Raw genomic sequence first — 22,002 nt, 5'->3', positions numbered from 1 at the left:
ATTTGCTATTTTATGCCAAAAGCAGGAGTGGTAAACGAGCTAGATTGGCAAATGGAAAAATCACATAAAACGAGCATAATAATAGTTAGGGATTTTAACCTATATATACTATATTAGAAACTTATTTACCCTCACTGTTTAGGTTTTAACTTAATTACAAGTTGATATACAATTTATCAATTATATACAAATTAGTATTAATGAGTATCCCTTTATATTAAGAATTGAGTAGGGAATTCCCTCTTCGCTCTCTCTCTTTGATCTCTCTCTCTGTCTCTCTCTCTCTCTCACACACACACACACACACACATTCTCTATCAGTACTCTTATATTAATATCTTCATGTGGATTAACTGAAGAAATGATACTAATGTTAAGTGAAAAAGAGAGAGAAGATTAGTACCTAGCAAAGTTCTTGCTTCATATACTATGAAAACGAGGGAGTAAATAAGAAAAAAATTAACTCTGATGAGAAGAATTATTTTAGTTGTCGTTCTTTTAGCTTTTTTTAACCAATAGACAAAATAGTATTAATTAGAAGCGACTAGATTGAATTGGAAACTATGTTAATCGATTAAAAACTCCATTGATAGCTATTAAAAAGCGTCGAAGTTTGAATTCGAAAATCAAATTTTATGAAATTATTTTTTGCTTGGATTGTGTATTGTTGCGAATGATTGGGAATATTCGTTGGAGTTTATATCTCAATTTTGAGACAATTTGGGGAAGATTCGAGGTGGTTTTGGTTGAAATTTCAGTTTGAAACTCGAAAAAGAAGACATAAACAAATTATATATCTTTTGTATGTCGAGTGTAGAAACAATATATAAAATATCTAGAACTTATATAATTGTATATAACTTGTATATAAATTGTATGTAAATTGTAGTTTTTGACCAGATTCTGTACAAAAAATGTGTATTTTAAGTTGTAGATAAATTATAAGATTTTGACCGAATTTGTATATATTTTGTAAAAAAACTTTTGTTACTTCCTGTAAATATGAAAACTTAGACAAAATCGGGTAAATAAGTTTAAAATCTTGTATATATACATGCAAAAAAGTCCCTAATAGTTATGAATTATGATCCAACATTACATGTTACTCCTTCCCTCCCAATTTACTTGTCTACTATTGATTTGCCATACCCTTAAAAAATAATAAATAACATGATAATTTTAATATATCACCCCTATTAAATATATGTTGAAAAATATATTGGAAATAAGTACTACTCTATATATATTTAATAAGAAGGGTAAAATAAATATAAAATAATAAATTATTTACTGATTTTTCGAACTTAATAAGTAAAAATGGTCATTTATTTTTAGTACCGTAGACAAATAAACTTGGACGGAGAGAATACAAGTTTTGAATGGTTAGTCAATTTTTGTTCTCTCGTTAACACAAATTAGTAAAAAGTCAAGGTCTGCTTCTATTTATACAAAGTAATTAGTTCTTCCTCTTTGATTCACAAAAACATGACTCATTGCTCAATGCAGTTGTCCCTCTTTGATTCACAAAAACACAAGGCCTAGCATTAGCCAGAGGGTAAAAACATAAACACATGTCGTTAAATTTATATACATTAATAATATAAAATTTATTATGCATTGTCAATAATATTATTTGTTGTACAAGTAATTTGTCTAATTTTTTATATTACTAATCTCACTTTTTGACTTACATATAATTATATTTTAGTTGGCCTAATAGTATAAAAAAATTTAAGATGTTAATGCGCAGAAATTAAACTCAAACTTAATAGAAACATGCATTATGTTAGGGAAGTAAACGGTTGTATGAAATTGGATTAGAAATTTTCTTTTTCTTTTTGACCTTTTGATAACTTATCTAACAATATTATGAGTTATGATAGTAAGCAATTTCATGATTTAATCAAAATTTTGGTAACAAGAATTTACGACGAGACATGTACTCGTTTTACAAAAGAGTTGCACATCTTGAAACTTTACGTTATTAATTCAGGAAAAAAAGAATAAGAAGGAAACAATGATCCACTAGTCAATAGAGACCACATGGGTTCAGGCAAAATCTCCTAAACCAAATGAATCTAATACCAAAATAGGTTGCAAAAGAATATGAGACTGGTCTTTTCATGGCTACCTGAAAAGACTTGTGAGAATGAACAACGTTAATATTTCCAAATTCCTTGTAGTAGATACAGTTCTAGGCTTTAGTAGTATAACTTTTTAGGGATTATTGTTAAACCGTTGGTTTGTGTTCTGTCCCTTTTAGTTATCTAATCGTCATTGCGATGCTTTCATAGTCAATCTGAGTAATTTTATTGTGAGACCAGTTTTATTAAATGTCCATGTTTAGTAGTTGGTTTGTCATTAGAATAGTTCTAGCGTTTCGCCATAGATTCCCAATTTTGTTTTGTTTAGTAGTAGTGGTCGAGGTCATTTACACCTAACCCCTTTTCATATAACAAATGCCTTGTGCATGGATTAAATTATACACTATACAAATAAGGTAATTGGGTTTAGTTTGAAAATTAACCTATCATGACCGCGTAACCCAAAAAGGTCATTAAAAAGGTCGTTATTACTCCTAAGTCCTAATATATTATGAAAACGATGATATCCACCAAGCATTTAATTAATATCGTTCACTGGGGCCAATTTATGCTTTCATAGATATTAGTATTGCACATTTAGCGCGTAACCCATCATATTTATTACAAATATATTATATTATGGATGTTCATCTTCGTTGTAAATAAGCTTCCTTAAGAAGCTTATCTATATGAAACTCCGCCGTAAATATATTTATCTATTTAGTACTCTATTGGAAATAAGCCTCCTAAAGAAACTTATTCTTTCGGTATCCCGTTATGGATAAACATCACCCCCGGTAGAAGATTATCTATATCTGGTACAATGAGCTTATCCTTTCAGTACCCCGTTATGAATAAATATTACATCCGGTAAAAGATTATCTATATCTGGTATAATGAGCTTATCCTTTCGGTACACTGTTATGGATAAATATTACCCCCGGTAGAAGATTATCTATATCAGGTACAATGAGTTTATCCTTCTGGTACTCCGTTATGGATAAACATTACCCCCGCTAGAAGATTATCTATATCTGGTACAGTAGCAGCTTACACAACAGCTTGCAGAAGCAGCTTGTTTTCTTCTATAAATAGAGGAGATTTCAGTTCATTATGTACATAAGTTTGAAGTTTGAAATATATATTAGTTTCTCTCTACACTTGTCTTTACTTTACAGTCTTTATTTTATAACACGTTATCAACATGAGACTCTGCCATCTCGAGCAAATACTTTAAAAGTAACAGAGGTACGAACTTTCTTTTTTTGAATAATGTCAAATCTTTCTAAACTTGAATTTATAGCCCTGGATATATCAGGCAAAAGCTAAATGTCTTGGGTGCTTGATGCTGAAATTCATCTTGATGCGATGGGTCTGGCAGACACCATCAAGGACAAAAATCAAGCATCAAACCAAGACTGTGCCAAAACAATGATATTCCTACGCCATCACCTTGATGAAGACTTGAAAATGAAATATCTCACTAAAGATCCAGTCATACTGTAGAATAATTTGAAAGATAGATATAACCACCTAAAAATGATCGTTCTTCCACATGCACGTTATGATTGGACTCATATAAGGCTACAAGATTTTAAATCTATCAGTGAGTATAATTCTGCTATGTTCAGAATTATTTTTCAATTGAAATTATGTGGTGATAATATTACTGATTATGATATGTTGGAGAAAACTTTCACCACTTTTCATGCCTAAAATATGCTCCTACAGCAACAATATCGAGAGATGGGATTCAAAAAGTATTCTGAACTTATCTCACATCTTCTTGTAGTCGAGCAACATAATGGGCTATTAATGAAAAATTATGAAACCCGACCTACTGGTTCTTGTCCATTCCGTGAAGTGAATGAGACGAACTTCCACCAAGATAACCGTGGAAGAGGACGTGGCCCCAGACTTGTTCATGGTCGTGGTCGGGGAAAAAAATACTAATCACGGTAATAATAATGCACCAAAGAACCCTCCTCACCACCAGTAGTAGAAAAGGAAGGAACAAAAGCATGAAGCGGTGCAAACAGCAAAGGCAGAAAATGCATGCTATAGATGTGGAGGAAAAGGGCATTGGTCACATACATGTCGTACGTCAAAGCACCTGGTTGAGCTGTATCAAGCCTCCCTGAAGAAGATAGAAAAATGTTGAAGCAAATTTTATTTCTGAAGATAATTTAAACTTCATGCATTTGGATGTAGCTGATTACTTTGCACTCCCGGAAGGAGAAACAAGTCATGTGATCGGTGATGAATCTGTAGAAATGTAAATATTTTAATTTTTATTGTTTGTAGTAGATACTATGATTATGTAATTGTTGTACATAAATAAAAGTTATGCTTTGACAATGATGTTTACTATCATATTTATTTTGTCTATGTTATTTTGAAGAATATGGATAATCTTCAAATTATATTTGGATCAAAGACCAATCATGAAGATATTTGTGTAATTGATAGTGGAACAACTCATGTCATATTAAAAGATCAGAAATACTTTTCTTATTTGCATAAGGAAAAAGCAAATGTTTCAACAATTTCTAGTAATATAAGTTTGATTGAAGGCTCTGGAAGAGCCACTATATTTCTGTCTAAGGGAACAAAACTTATAATAGACAATGCATTATTCTCCTCCAAGTCCCGAAGAAACTTGTTGAGTTTTATAGATATCCGCAGAAATGGGTATCATATTGAGACGATAGATGAAATGAATATGAAATATCTTTGTATTACAAAGAATGTTTCTCGCCAGAAGTACATTGTAGAAATGTTACCGACTTTATCTTCTAGCTTCTACTATTCAAAGATTAGTACAGTTGTGCCACGACCCGGAATCCCTACTGTCGCAACCGTGATGGCGCCTAACATTTCACTTGCTAGGCAAGCCAACGTTAGAGAATCGTTAAATCAAATCCTTATTTCCATTAAGTAAATAACAATAATTAGCTAAGATAAAATATAATAAGTACGAAATAATATAAAGACTGTATAAATTACTACCATCCGGATCTGGAGTCACAATTCACGAGCATTTTAGAATTTACTATAAGTAATAGTCTGAAAAAAATACAACCGTATAAATGAAAGAAACAGTAGAACAGAAAAGATAGACGGGGAATTCAAGGTCTGTGAACGCCGACAGATCTACCTTGAGTCTCCGGATAGCGGTCCAATAGCAAAATCTCGATCAAACCGAGCCGTTACCAAAATCTGCATAGAAAGTGCAGGGTGCAGTATCAGTACAACCGACCCCATGTACTGGTAAGTGTCGAGCCTAACCTAGACGAAGTAGTGGTGAGGATAAGGCAAGGCACCTACAAATCAACCTGTACAGTTTAACAATGTATATACAAAAAACAGTAATGAAGAACTACAACAGAATGATAACTGGAACAACCAACATATTATGAATCAACAGGAACACGAATACAGCAAAGAAAAAATGCACGGCATCACCCTTCGTTCTTTTACTCTCAATCTCCCCATAAAATCAATAGAAACGGCGCGGCATCACCCTTCGTGCATTAACTCTCATAACATGGCACGTCTTCACCCTTCGTGCATTAACACTCACAATATGGCACGGCATCAACCTTCGTACATTAATACTTTCCCTTACCATAATACAATACATAAATAACAACAGGGAGATAGAATAACAAGTACAAGCCTTACTTCAACATTTGGTTCCACAATATCAATCTCAACTTTGAAATAAATTCTCAATTATCACCAGAAAATCCGTAAACATGATAAGAATGATCAATTAACAACATCAGTATAAACACGTAGCAATTAGGCATAGGAAAGAGACAATATAAGAAAAACGGAAGAAACATGAAAAATAAGTAAATTGGCAGCACATAAATACTCGTCACCTCACATATATGCCTCTCACATGAATTTCACATACCAAATAGTCTAATGTTCCTAATTCCCTCAAGTTAGGGTTAGACACAACAATTACCTCGCTCTGAATGCCACTTAATTCTCAATCACAGCTTTTTCTCAAGAATTCGCCTTCAAACCACTCGTATCTATTCAAAAAATGACTCAATAATATCAAATATTGCTAAAGGAATCAATTATATTGCATAAATTAAATTTCCCAAATTTTCCTCCAAAAAGTCAAAAAAAATGGACCCCAGGCCCACTTGGTCAAAACCCGAGGTTCGGACCAAAATCCATTTACCCATTCACTCCTGAGCCCGAATATGTAATTGATTTTGAAATCCGACCTCAAATTGAGGTCTAAATTCCCAAATTTTCAAAATCCCTAGTTTCTACCCTAACCCCTAATTCTACCATGAAAACTCTAGATTTTAGGTTGATAATTCATAAAATGTAATAGGTAATTGAAATAAAATGGTTTAAAATCACTTACCAACACTTTGGGGAAGAAAATAAATCTTGAAAATCGCCTTTAGCCCGTTTGTTTTGTGAAAAGTGGAAAAAATGGTTTAATCCCATGTTGGATTCTATTTTAAGTGTTGGGCGACAGTGTGCATCGCGTTCGCGAAGAGCATTGGCTGCCAAGCCTTCGCGTTCGTGAGACAGTGTTTGTATTCGCGTAGGCTACCCCCCCAGGGCTTCGCATTCGCGAGACATTGCTCGCGTTCGCGATGAAGGAAAGGCTGACCCCCCTCCCCCCCAGTGCCTAACACTACGCGTTCGTGATGAGCTTGTCGCGTTCGCGAAGGGTAATGCCCTCATCGCTTCGCGTTCGCGAAGAAGAAAATTTCAGCCTCATCAGTTTACTCTTTGCGTTCGCGAGAGGATCTTCGCGAACGCGAAGAAGGACATGCCAGAACACCAGAATCTGCAGAAAACCAGATTTTCCAAAGTCCAAAATATCCCGTGGCCTATCCGAAACTCACCCAAGCCCTCGGGGCTTCAAACCAAACATGCACACAAGTCTAAAAATATCATACAAACTTACTCGCGCAATCAAATCGCCAAAATAACACCTAGAACTACGAATTTAGCACCAAATCAAATGAAATTCTCAAGAACACTTTAAAATTTCTAACTTCTCAACTGGACGTCCGAATCATGTCAAATCAACTCTGTTTCTCACCAAATTTCACAGACAAGTCTTAAATATTATATTGGACCTATACCGGGCTCCGGAACCAAAATACGGACCCTGTATCAATAAGGCCAAACACCAACCAATTCTTAAAAATAATTAATTTTCAGACTTTTAATTTTCATCAAAAATTCATAACTCGAGCTAGGGACCTCCGAATTTGATTCCGGGAATACGCCCAGGTCCCATAATTCAATACGGACCCACGGGACCATCAAAATACGGATCCGGGCCCGTTTATCAAAAATATTGACCGAAGTCAACTAAAATAAACTTTTAAGGTAAAAATTCTTATTTTCATCAATTTTCAACATAAAAGTTTTTTGGAAACATGCCCGGACTGCACATGCAAATCAAGGAGGGTAAAAATGAGATTTTTAAGGTTTAAGAGCGCAGATTCGAGTTCTAAAATATAAGATGACCTTTTGAGTCATCACATTCTCCACCTCTAAAACAACCGTTCGTCCTCGAACGGACATAGAAAAGTACCTGAGCTAGTGAAAGGGTGTGGATATCTACTCCGCATATCGAACTCGGACTCCCAAGTAGCTGCCTCAACAGGATGACCTCTCCACTGCACTCGAACTGAAGAGTAACTCTTTGATCTCAACTGGCGAACTTGCCGGGCTAGAATAGCCACCGGCTCCTCCTCGTAAGTCAAATCCTTATCCAACAAGACAGAGTTGAAATCTACCACATGGGAAAGATCGCCGTGATACTTTCAAAGCATGGACACATGGAATACCGGATGAACAACTACTAAACTAGGTGGCAACGCAAGCCTGTAAGCCACCTCTCCCACTCTGTCCAGAATCTCAAAAGGTCTGATATACTTAAGGCTCAACTTGCCCTTCTTTCCGAACCTCATTACACCCTTCATTGGTGATACCTGAAGTAACACTCTCTCCCCGACCATGAATGCAACATCACGAACTCTGCGGTCTGCATAACTCTTCTGCCTGGACTGAGCTGTGCGAAGTCGATCCTGAATAATCTTGACCTTATCCAAGGCATCCTGTACTAAGTCTGTGCCCAACAACCGAGCCTCTCCTGGCTCGAACTACCCAACTGGCGACCGGCACCGCCTACCATATAATGCCTCAAAGGGAGTTATCTGAATGCTCGACTGGTAGTTGTTGTAGGCAAACTCTGCAAGGGGAAAGAACTGATCCCACGATCCTCCTAAGTCTGTAACACAAGCGCGGAGCATATCCTCCAAGATCTGAATAGTGCACTCGGACTGTCAGTCCGTCTGAGGATGAAACGCTGTGCTCAACTCAACCCGCGTGAGCTGACTTGGTCAGCCTGTCCATAATGACCCAAACTGCATCGAACTTCCTCTGAGTCTGTGGGAGTCCAACAACGAAATCCATAGTGATACGCTCCCACTTCCACTTAGGAATCTCTATCTTCTGAAGCAAACCACCAGGTCTCTGATGCTCACACTTTACCTACTGGCAATTTAGATACCGAGATACATATGCAACTATGTCTTTCTTCATCCTCCTCTACCAATAATGCTGCCGCAAATCCTAATATATCTTGGCGGCGCCCGGATGAATAGAATACCGGAAACTGTGGGCCTCCTCAAGAATCAACTCTGAAGTCTATCCACATTAGGCACACAAATACGACCCTGCATCCTCAAAACTCTGTCATCTCCAATAGTAATCTGCTTGGCACCACCGTGTCGCACTGTGTCTTTAAGGACAAGCAAATGAGGATCGTCATACTACCGATCTCTGATACACTCAAACAAAGAAGACCGAGCAACTGTACAAGCTAGAACACCGCTGGGTTTAGAAACATCCAACCTTACGAATTGATTGACATGGGCCTGAACATCCAATGTAAGCAGTCTCTCACCAACTGGAATATAAGCAAGGCTACCCATACTAGCTGACGTTCTACTCAAATCAGCGGCCACCACACTGGCCTTCCCGGGATGATACAATATGGTGATATCATAGTCTTTCAATAGCTCCAACCACCTTCTCTGCCTCAAATTGAATTCCTTTTGCTTGAACAAATACTGCAAGCTCCGATGATCTGTGAATACCTCACATGGCACGCCGTAAAGATAGTGCCTCCAAATCTTCAGCGCATGAACAATGGCTACCAGTTCTAGATCATGAACATGGTAATTCTTCTTGTGAACCTTCAGCTTCCGTGAAGCATATGCAATAAGCTTGCCACCCTGCATCAATACCGCACCCAGACCAATACGAGATGCGTCAAAATACATTGTATAAGATCCTGAACCTATGGGTAACAACAATACTGGTGCTGTAGTCAAAGGTGTCTTGAGCTTCTGGAAGCTTGCCTCACACTCGTCTGACCACCTGAATGGGGCACCCTTCTGGGTCAACCTGGTCAATTGGGCTGATATGGATGAAAACCCCTCCACAAATCGACGGTAATAGCCCGCTAAACCCAGGAAAATACGGATCTCTGTAGATGATGTGGGTCTAAGCCAGTTCTGAACGGCCTCAATCTTCTTAGGATCCATCTTAATACCCTCTGCTAATACAACGTGACCCAAGAAAGCAACTGAACTCAACCAAAACTCGCATTTTGAGAACTTAGCATATAACTCTCTCAGAGTCTGAAGAATGATCCGAAGGTGCTGCTCATGCTCCTCTTGGCTGTGGGAGTAGACTAAGATATCATCAATAAACACAATCACAAAGGAATCCAAGTAGGGCTTGAACACCCGGTTCATCAAATCCATAAATGCTGCTGGGACATTTGTCAATCCAAATGACATAACTAGAAACTCATAATGCCCATACCGAGTCCGAAAAGCTGTCTTAGGGACATCGGATGCCCTAATCCTCAACTGATGGTAGCCAGATCTCAAATCAATCTTTGAAAACACCTGGGCACCCTAAAGATGATTAAATAAATCATCAATCCTCGGAAATGGGTACTTGTTCTTGATGGTGACTTTGTTCAACTGCCGATAATCTATACATATCCTCATCGATCCATCTTTCTTCTTCACAAACAACACAGGTGCACCCCAGGGCGAGACACTAGGTCTAATGAAGCCCTTATCAAGCAAATCTTGTAATTGTTCCTTCAATTCTTTCAACTCTGGCAGGGCCATGCGGTATGGTGGAATGGAAATGGGCTGAGTGCCCGGAGCCAAATTAATGCAGAAATCAATGTCCCTGTCGGGTGGCATCCCCGAAAGGTTTGCAGGAAACACATTTGAAAACTCACGAACAACTGGCACTGAATCCATGGAAGGAACCCCCGCGTTAGAATCGCGGACATAAGCCAAATAAGCTAGACACCCCTTCTCAACCATATGCTGAGCCTTCACATAAGAGATAACCCTACTGGTAGAATAGCCAAGAATCCCTCTCCACTCTAATCGAGGCAACCCCTGCAAGGCTAAGGTCACCGTTTTGGCGTGACAATCTAATATAGCATGATACAGTGACATCCAATCCATACCCAATATGATATCAAAATCAACCATATCGAGGAATAGAAGATCTATACGAGTCTCAAGACTCCCAATGGTGACCACACATGAATGATAAACACGATTTACAACAATAACATTTCCTACTGGTGTGGACACATACACAAGAGCACTCAAAGAATCACGGGGCAAAACCAAATATGAAGCAAAATAGGATAACACATAAAAGTAAGTAGACCCCGGATCAAATAGAACTGAAGTATCTCTACTGCAAACTGAAATAGTACCTGTGACAACAACATCAGATGACTCAGCCTCAGGCCTGGCTAGCAAAGCATAACATCGGGTCTGGGCCCCACCACCCTGAACTACGTCCCTGAGACGACCTCTAGCCGGCTGGTCTCCAACTCTAACGGCCTGACCTCCACCTCTAATAGTCTGGCCTCTACCTCTGGCTGCCTGACCCCTGCCTCTAGCTGGCTGAGCACGTGGTGCAGCAACTAGTGCCGGAAATATGGTACGAGAACTCTGATGCTGTGAGCTGCCCGTTGCTTGAGGGAAAAATCTAGCAATGTGCCTCGGATCACCACAAGTATAACATAACCTCGGTTGTTGTGACTGTTGACCCTGAAACTGACCTTGTCGACCTGAATGACCACCCTGATAACTTTGGAGTGGAGGTGCACTAACAGGAGCTGGTGGTGCATTGTAGGCTAGCTGGTCGGAATAATTCATGTGAGGGCCACGACCACCTGAGGCACCGTGGGATGCCTGGAGTGCTGAATGAAATGGCCTGGGAGGATGGCCTCTACCAAAAGTACCCCTGCCTCTAGATGAGGCACCTCTGAACTCACCGGAATAATGAGGTCTCTTGTCAGACCCCCTGACCTCCCTGAGTAAGAACCATCTCGACTCGTTTTGCGACATTAGCAACCTCCTGAAAAGAAATCTCACTCCCAGTCTCCTTAGCCATCTGCAATCTGATAGGTTGAGCAAGTCCATAAATAAACCTCCTCACCCTCTCTCTCTCTCTCTCTCTCTCTCTCTCTCTCTCGATGGGAAGCAGAAGAATAGCATGACGGGCCAAATCCACAAAACGGGTCTCATACTAAGTAACAGTCATACTGCCCTGCTGGAGACGCTCAAACTGACGGCGACACTCCTCTCTCAATGTGATAGGCAGAAACTTCTCTATGAAGAGCTGAGAGAACTAGTCCCAAGTAAGAGCAGGCGACCCAGCTGGTATGGTCAACAAATAATCTCTCCACCATTTCTTGGCGGAACCAGTCATCTGAAATGCAGCAAAATCGACCCCATTGGTCTCCACTATACCCATGTTCCGTAGAACCTCGTGACAGCTGTCAAGATACTCCTGGGGATCCTCTGAAGGAGCACCACTGAAGTGAACAGGAAAGAGCTTGATAAACCTGTCCAATCCTCCACAAAGCCTCAGAAGACATAGCTGGCCCATCTCCGACCTATGCCACAACAACCGGCTGAACTACTCCGACAGGCTGAGCTGTTGGAGCCTGATACTAGGGAGCTATATGCTCCGGAGCGGGAGTAGTAGGAGTCTGGGCTCCTCCTCCATCCTGAGAGACTGCTGGTGCCATGGGAAATGCGCCAGTCTGGGCCACACTCTCCATAAGACCCACCAAACGGACCAAAGCATCCTGAAGTACTGGGGTGGCAATGAACCCCTCAGGAACCTGAGCTGGTCCGGCAAGAACATCCTGGGCTGGAACCTCCTCGTCAAGATCTATCTGAGGCTCCACTACCGGGGCTGCTGCTCGGGCTCTGGGCTGAGCCCTGCCTCTACCTCGGCCTATGGAACGGCCTCGACCTCGACCTCTGCCCCTCTTAGGAGCTGCCACTGGAGGCTCTGGCTGCTGCTCAGCTGAGAAAGCGGTACGTGTTTTCGCCATCTGCGAGAGAACAAGAGTAGAAGAGTTCAATCAGTATTGAGAAAACAACATCGCACGACAGAGGAGAATAGAAGTGAAGTTTGTTCCTAAACTTCATAGCCTCTGAAAGATAAGCACACACATCTCCGCACCGATCCTCCAGACTCTTCTAAGCTTGCTCGTGAATCGTGAGACCTAGGCAACCTAGTGCTATGATATCAACTTGTCATAACCCGGAATCCCCACCGTCGGGACCGTGATGGCGCCTAACATTTCACTTGCTAGGCAAGCCAATATTAGAGAATCATTAAACCAAATCCTTATTTCCATTCAGTAAATAACAATAATTAGCTAAGATAAAATATAATAAATGCGGAATAATATAAAGACTGTATCAATTACTACCACCCGGATCTGGAGTCATAATTCACGACCATTCTAGAATTTACTACAGTAATAGTCTGAAAGAAATACAACTGTATGAATGAAAGAAACAGTAGAATAGAAAAGATAGACAGGGAATTCAAGGTCTGTGAACGCCGACAGATCTACCTTGAGTCTCCGGATAGCGGTCCAATAGCAAAATCTCGATCAACCCGAGCCGGTACCAAAATCTACATAGAAAGTGTAGAGTGAAGTATCAGTATAACCGACCCCATGTACTGGTAAGTGTCGAGCCTAACCTCGACGAAGTAGTGACAAGGCTAAGGCAAGGCACCTACAAATCAACATGTACAGTTTAACAATGTATATACAAATAATAGTAATGAAGAATTAGATACGAGATATCGGGAGAGGAAACATGTTGGGGGAAATACGAGATAAAGAACCACAAGAGAATGATAACTGGAGCAACCAACATATTATGAATCAACAGGAACATGAATACAGTAAAGAAAAAATGCACGGCATCACCCTTAGTGCTTTTACTCTCAATCTCACCATAAAATCAATAGAAATGGCAAGGCATTATCCTTCGTGCATTAACTCTCATAATATGGCACGGCATCACTTTTCGTGCATTAACACTCACAATATGGCACGACATCACCCTTCGTGCATTAACACTCACAATATGACACATCATCACCCTTCATACATTAACACTCACAATATGGCACGACATCACCCTTCGTGCATTAACACTCACAATATGGCACGACATCACCCTTCGTGCATTAACACTCTCCCTTACCATAATGCAATACATAAATAACAACATGAAGATAGCATAACAAGTACAAGCCTTACTTCAATATTTGGTTCCACAATATCAATCTCAACTTTAAAATAAATTCTCAATTATCACTAGAAAATCCATAAACATGATAAGAACGATCAATTTAACAACACCAGTATAAACACGTAGCAATTAGGCATAGGAAAGAGACAATATAAGAAAAACGGAAGAAACATGGAAAATAGGTAAATTGGCAGCGTATAAGTACTCGTCACCTCCCATATACGCCGCTCAAATGAATTTCACATAGCAAATAGTCTACGGTTCCTAATTCCCTCAAGTTAAGGTTAGACACAACACTTACCTCGCTCCGAAGGCCACTTAATTCTCAATCACAGCTTTTCCTCTAGAATTCACCTCCAAACCACTCGTATCTATTCAAAAAATGACTCAATAATATCAAATATTGCTAAAGGAATCAATTATATTGCATAAATTAAATTTTCCAAATTTTCCTCCAAATGTCGAAAAACATCGACCCCTAGCCCGCTTGGTCAAAATCCGAGGTTCGGACCAAAATCCATTTACTCATTCACCCCCGAGCCCGAATATGTAATTGGTTTTGGAATCTGACCTCAAATTGAGGTCTAAATCCCCAAATTTTCGAAATCCCTAGTTTCTACCCTAATCCCTAATTCTACCATAAAAACTCTAGATTTTAGGTTGATAATTCATAAAATGTAATGGATAATTAAAAGAAAATGGTTTAGAATCACTTACCAACACTTTGGGGAAGAAAATAAATCTTGAAAATTGCCTCTAGCCCGTTTGTTTTGTGAGAAGTGGAAAAAATGGCTTAATCCCATGTTGGATTCTGTTTTAAGTGCTGGGCGACAGTATGCATCACGTTCGCGAGGCCACTGCCGCGTTTGCAAGACAGTGTTCGCGTTCGTGTAGGCTACCCCCGGCCTTCGCGTTCGCGAGACATTGCTCGTGTTCGCGATGAAGGAAAGGCTGATTCCCCCCTCCCCCAGTGCCTAACACTACGCGTTCGCGAAGGGTAATGCCCCCATCGCTTCGCATTCGCGAAGAAGAAAATTCTGGCCTCATTAGTTTACTCTTCGCGTTCGCGAGAAGACCTTCATGAACGCGAAGAAGGACATGCCAGAACACCAGAATCTGCAGAAAATCAGATTTTCCAATGTCCAAAACATCCTGTGGCCTATCCGAAACTCACCCGAGCCCTCGGGGCTCTAAACCAAATATACACACAAGTCTTAAAACATCATACAAACTTACTCGCGTGATCAAATCGCCAAAATAACACCTAGAACTACGAATTTAGCACCAAATCAAATGAAATTCTCAAGAACACTTTAAAATTTCTAACTTCTCAACTGGACGTCTGAATCACATCAAATCAACTCCGTTTCTCACCAAATTTCACAGAAAAGTCTTAAATATTATATTGGACCTATACCGGGCCCCGAAACCAAAATACGGACCCGATATCAACAAGTCCAAACACCAACCAATTATTAAAAATAATTAATTTTCAAACTTTTAATTTTCATCAAAAATTCATAACTCAAGCTAGGGACCTCCGAATTCGATTCTGGGCATACGCCCAGGTCCTATAATTCAATACGAACCCATCGAGACCGTCAAAACATGGATCCGAGCCCGTTTACCAAAAATGTTGACCGAAGTCAACTAAAATTATCTTTTAAGGTAAAAATTCTTATTTTCATCAATTTTCAACATAAAAGTTTTTCGGAAACATGCCGGACTGCGCACGCAAATCGAGGAGGATAAAAATGAGATTTTTAAGGCTTAAGAGCGCAAATTCAAGTTCTAAAATATAAGATGACTATTTGGGTCATCACAAGTTGAAGCACACTCTATCGTAAACCAGAAGTTTACTGATTCAAAAATTTTGTGCTTTGGCATGGTCGTTTGGGCCATCCTGGATCAATAATAATGAGACGAATCACTGAAAATTCGAGCGGACATCCATTAAAGAACCTGAAGATTCTTACAAATAATGAAGTTTCTTGTGATACTTGTTATCAAGGCAAAATGATCACTAGACCATCACCAATGAAGGTTGGCATTGAATCCCCTGCCTTTTTAGAACATATACATGGGGATATATGTGGACCTATTCACCCAACAAGTGGGCTGTTTAGATATTTCATGGTCCTAATAGATGCATCTTCAAGATGGTCTTATGTGTGTCTACTATCATCTCGCAATCTGGTGTTTGAAGGGTCAATTGGTTTTATGGCCCATTACAAACTTGTATTTAGTTTTATGACCCCATCTCTTTTTTTATACATGAGAGATTTATTTTTACACATAAGAGATCTTTCTTTTATACATAAGAGATCTAAAAAAGACATTTTCTTAAATTCAGCATTGTAAAAGGCCATGAAGGCCTAAACCTCGTGTTTGCAAAGCTATTATCCCAAATAATTCGATACAGGGGCGTTTGCAAAGCTATTAGCCCAAATAATTCGATTAAGGGCACAATTCCCAGATTATCCGATAAAGGTTATTCTCCTTGATAATGCTGGAGAATTCTCATCTCAAGCTTTTGATGATTATTGTCTATCAGTTGGGATAAAAATTGAATATCTTGTAGCTTATGTTCATACTCAAAATGGCCTTGCAGAGTCATTTATTAAACGTCTGCAATTGATAGCAAGACCACTACTTATGAAAACAAAATTGCCCACTACTATTTGGGGGCATTCTATCTTGCATGCAGCATCACTTATCCGTCTCAGACCTACACAATATAATAAATATTCTCTGTCACAATTAGGTTTTGGTCATGAACCAGATATTATCCATATACGAATTTTCGGATATGCTGTATATGTGCCAGTAGCACCACCACAACGCAGTAAGATGGGCCCACAGAGAAGGTTAAGAATATATGTTGGGTTTGAATCAACTTCTATTATTCGCTATCTTGAACCATTAACGCGAGATTTATTTACTGCTCGATTTGCAGATTGTCGGTTTGATGAAACAAATTTTCCATAATTAGGGGGAGAGAAAAAAAAATCAAAAGAAAAATTGTATGAAAAATTTCATCATTATCTCATTTTGACCCACGTGCCCCTATATATAATCAGCAGGCCCAGAAGATCATTCATTTATAAAATATAGCAAATCAAATGCCAGACACGTTTACTGATTTGAAAAGGACAACTAAGTCACATATCCATGCAGAGAATGTGCCTATCCAAATTGATGTCCCAACAGGACCATCTACTAGCATGAGAGCTAGTGAACCTAAAACACACTTGAAGCGTGGTAGGCCTTTGTGTTCTAAGGATCGAAATCCTCAAAAAAGAAAATCAGCAAATAATAATGATACTACGAAGGGATCTCCTGAAGAGACCCAAGATCTAATTAGTTCTGAGATTCCTGAAGAAATTAATGAACCCGAGACTTAAGTGAGTGAGAAGCTTTTAATAAGTTTTACTGGTGAAAGGATTAATTTAAATCGATCTGAAATAGTGGTGGATAATATTTTTGCATATGATGTTGCAAATAAAATTATGCAAGATAATGAGGATCTTAAACCCTGATCTATCGAAGAATGTCGACAAAGATCTGATTGGCCAAAATGGCAAGAGGCAATTCAATCAGAATTGAACGCACTTGCTAAAAGATAGGTCTTTGGACTAGTAGCCCAAACACCTGCAGGTATAAAACCAGTTGGTCATAAATGGGTTTTTGTACGAAAAAAAATGATAAAAATAAAATTAAAAGATACAAAGCTCGCCTTGTAGTACAAGGATTCTCACAACGACCTGGAGTCGATTTTGATAAAACATATTTGCCTGTTATGGATGCCATAACATTTTTATATCTCATCAGTTTAGCACTACATGAAAAGCTTGAAATACATCTAATGGATGTAGTTACAGTTTATCTGTACGGTTCACTTGATAATGAAATTTATATGAAAATCCCTGAAGGATTTAAAATGCCTGAAACAAATTTAAAATCTCGAGAAACGTATTCAATCAGATTACAAAGATATTTTTTGTACGGTTTAAAGTAATTTGGGCGTATGTGGTATAATCGCCTTAGTGAATATTTGCTGAAAGATGGTTATATAAATGATGTTATTTGTCCATGTATTTTTATAAAGAAAATAGCATCTGAATTTGTTATACTTGCTGTTTATGTTGATGACATAAATCTTATTGAAACTCTAGAAGAACTCCAAAAGGCAATTGAATATCTTAAGAAAGAATTTGAGATGAAAGATCTTGGAAAGACAAAACTTTATTTTGGTATGCAAATTGAACATTTAGCAGACGTGGTCTTTATCCATCAATCTGCCTATACCAAAAGGGTCTTAAAATGCTTTTACATGGACAAAGCACACCCATTGAGTTCACCACTGGTTGTTCGGTCACTTGAAGTGAATAAGTATTTGTTCCGACCTCCAGAAGAGGATGAGGAACTCCTTGGTCCCGAAATACCTTATCTTAGTGCAGTTGGTGCACTTATGTATCTTGCTAATGCTACAAGGCCTGACATAACATTTTCTATTTATTTACTAGCAAGATATAACTCTTCTCCTATACGGAGACATTGGAATGGGATTAAGCATATATTGTGATATTTAAAGGGAACATTTGATAAGGGTTTATTTTATTCTAACAAAGGTAGTGCAGATCTTGTTGGTTATGCAGATGCATGTTATTTATCTGATCCACATAAAGCTCGATCTCAAACCGAGTACGTGTTTACATGTGGAGGTACTGTCATATCATGGCGCTCCAAAAAGCAATCTATTGTTGCTACTTCTTCAAATCATGCTGAGATAATAACTATTCATGAAGCAAGTAGGGAATGCGTATGGTTGAAATCAATGATTCATTTTATTCAAGAAAAATGTGATTTGGAATGTGATAAAAAATTCATAATTTTATACGAAGACAATGATGCATGCATATTCCAATTAAAGGGAAGATTTATAAAAGGAGATAGAATGAAACACCTTTCACCAAAATTATTCTACACACATGATCTTTAGAAAAATGGTGACATTGATGTGCAACAAATCCGTTCAAGTAACAATCCGGCAAATTTATTGGAATGCGGAGACTCAAATATTTGAAACAAAGTTTTTATCAGGGGAGTAAAATACGCGCTATACTTTTTTTCCCTTACTAAGGTTTTTTCCACAGAGTTTTCCTTATAAGGTTTTTTAATGAGACAACTAGTTATGCGTATTACTAAATATGTGTACTCTTTTTCCTTCACCAGAATTTTTTTTCCACGGGTTTTTTCCTAGTAAGGTTTTAATGAGGCACATTATCATTTAATGAATATCCGAAAGGGAGTGTTATAAATATATTATATTATGGATGTTTATTTAGTACTCCGTTGTAAATAAGCTTCCTGAAGAAGTTTATCCATATGAGACTCCGCCGTAAATATGTTTATCTATTTAGTACTCTATTGAAAATAAGCCTCCTGAAGAAACTTATCCTTTCGGTACTCCGTTATGGATAAATATTACCCATGATAGAAGATTATCTATATCTGGCACAACAGTTTAGAGCAGCAGCTTACAAGCAGCAACATCACACCCGATAGAAGATTATCTATATATAGTACAATGAGTTTATCCTTTCGGTACCCCGTTATGGATAAACATTACCCCAATAGAAGATTATCTATATCTGGTACAATGAGTTTATCCTTTTGGTACTTCGTTATGGATAAACATTACCCCCGGTAGAAGATTATCTATATTTGGTACAGTAGTAACTTGCAGAAGCAACTTACACAACATCTTGCTTTCTTCTATAAATAGAGGAGATTTCAGTTCATTATATAAATAAGTTCGAATTTTGAATAATATATCAGTTTCTGTCTATACTTGTGTTTGCTGTCTTTATTTTATAACAATATTAAAGTTTTTGGATTTGATTGTTATTTTAACTCTGTTTTTGAGAACTCTTTTCTACGAGGTACCATAGAATAGAATCTATGACGTTATTCAACCTCTCCTCATTCGTTATTCGAGGTCATATGCCGCCAAGTTTCTTCATGTTTTTACATCTTTGTGGTGGGTTGAAAACCAATGAGACAATATTTTTACTAATTACACAACTAAAAAGAATGTGAAAAATATAATTTATTTTATATTAATATCGTAAATAAATTTTACAGTAATTCAATAATAACATATCCAATATGATCTCACAAGTAAAGTATGAGGAGCGTGAGATGTACGCAAACCTTATCCCTATGTTGTGTGAGGTAGAGAGACTGATAGACCTTAGGTTCAAAATTTTTTTACAATACTATCAATATAATTTAACCAAATTGTAAGAGAAGGTTGTCTTCCACAATTTTGTAGATGACTAGTTTCACTTAGTATAACAACAAGCTAAAGATAATTTCTAAGTGAATTGATAGTGTATGAATTATTTTACATTTGTTATTGTTATAAATATAAATATAAAGAAGTTAAAACTCTACATGATATTCCATACATTGAAGCTTGAGGATCACACAATATACAATAGTTGAAACCATCAATATTCGCATAAAAGTAGCTTTTGCATTATAATCAATAAAGTAGTGGTAGTAGGGAATTTTAAGGGGTTCCCTAAAATGAGAGCATATGTCATAGCTGTTGGTACGTACAACCAGTGGCGAAGCCACCAACTGACTACCCTTTGTCGAAAAATTGTACTGTGTACATAGGTAAAATATTATGTTTTAGAGGTATATAACACATATTGAACACCCTTTGTCGGATTTTTTTTCACTTCTTTTAAATTTAAACACCTTTGAAGAAATTTCTAGCTTCGTCACTGCGTACAACAATACATAAAAGAAGAGACCGGAATCACTCGTTTTACACGATGGTCCTTTGCGTTCCATTCATGCAAAAACCTTCTGTTACTAATACTATATATAGAGAATCTTATGCAGATTTGCTGAAGAAATCTTCATTTGCTGTGACAGTCAAATTACTAACAGCAAAAATTGGTAAAAGTTGAGTCCAAGTAACGTAACCAAGGGGAATGACATGACCTTAGTACCGTTGTGTTAGTATAAGGGTCCACATAAGCTAGCCAATAGTTTTGATTTATGTAGCGAAATCATAGAAAAATATTATAAGTATATCTTAACTTATTGTAACAAGTTACTTATTTTATTTATAAGATTATTAATTTTATTTATTTATTAGGAGTATGAAATAATTACCCGTGATTATCTTTAATTATATAGGCAGCTCTGGATATCTCATTTATCGTGTATTTGTTTGAATTATTTTGAAGAATGAGAATATCTCTATTAGTAGGTGGTTATCAGATCATAAAAATGCGCGGGCTGACCATCCTTTTGGTGAAAAATTAACCTAAATAATCATCTACTTAACCGCTTAAATTAAAAATAATCGGTGAAAGTATAATTTATGCATAATTTATGTATTATATGTGTATAATTATGTATAAATTATGTATATGGCTAGAAAAAGTAAATAATGAATATGACTGACTATTTGTGTAAAGTTACCTTTTTTTTGGTTCGCTTTTTAAAGTTCAACCACCATTTTAACTGTCATTAAAATTAGCTAATTAGATCTTTTTGCCCTTATCTTCATCATTTGAAAGTGACAAAGACTTGCTTCATCGGGTATGCTTTTTTCGAACATCAGGACTATGTTTTCGAGTTTAAAACTTTTAAATGTGAAACTCTAGCATAATATACCGGTGCTCGAAACTCATGTATGTAAAAGTCTAGAATGATGTCCATTTTTGATTCGTGGTCTGCAAAGTGGTTATGAAAGGTGGTTATTTATCGTTTTTTTCCTATGAGGACATGTAAAGGTCTTAAATTCAAGTCTTAAATATATTTGATAAAATATATTATCAAATATATTTTTATTTGCTTGGTAAAAGTTTCAATACTTGCTTGGTAAAAGTTTTTTAACTCTAAACCAACTCAAAGAAACCCATCCAAGCAAACAGCAAATGCTGGTGGTGACAAGTGACTGATAACTGAGTTGTGAAGGTGGGACGACGACAACAACAACAAGCGACTTGATTGATTCTTAAATTACTTTTATCAAATTCTGCAACACCTTTCATGGTTTTGGAAAGCCTTTCTATTTTTAGTAACCTCATCTTTCTAAGACTCTTTCCTCTCATCTCCTCCTCCTCCAGTATCTTATCCCCAAACCCACAAGAAAAAAGCAAAATTTTACACATAAAAAGATAACCACACCTTTTAGGGTTTCAGTAATTCTT

The sequence above is a fragment of the Nicotiana tabacum genome, chromosome 12 (assembly GCF_000715075.1).
Source record: "Nicotiana tabacum cultivar K326 chromosome 12, ASM71507v2, whole genome shotgun sequence".
Classification (NCBI taxonomy): Eukaryota; Viridiplantae; Streptophyta; class Magnoliopsida; order Solanales; family Solanaceae; genus Nicotiana; species Nicotiana tabacum.
This window is presented reverse-complemented; position numbering follows the sequence as displayed.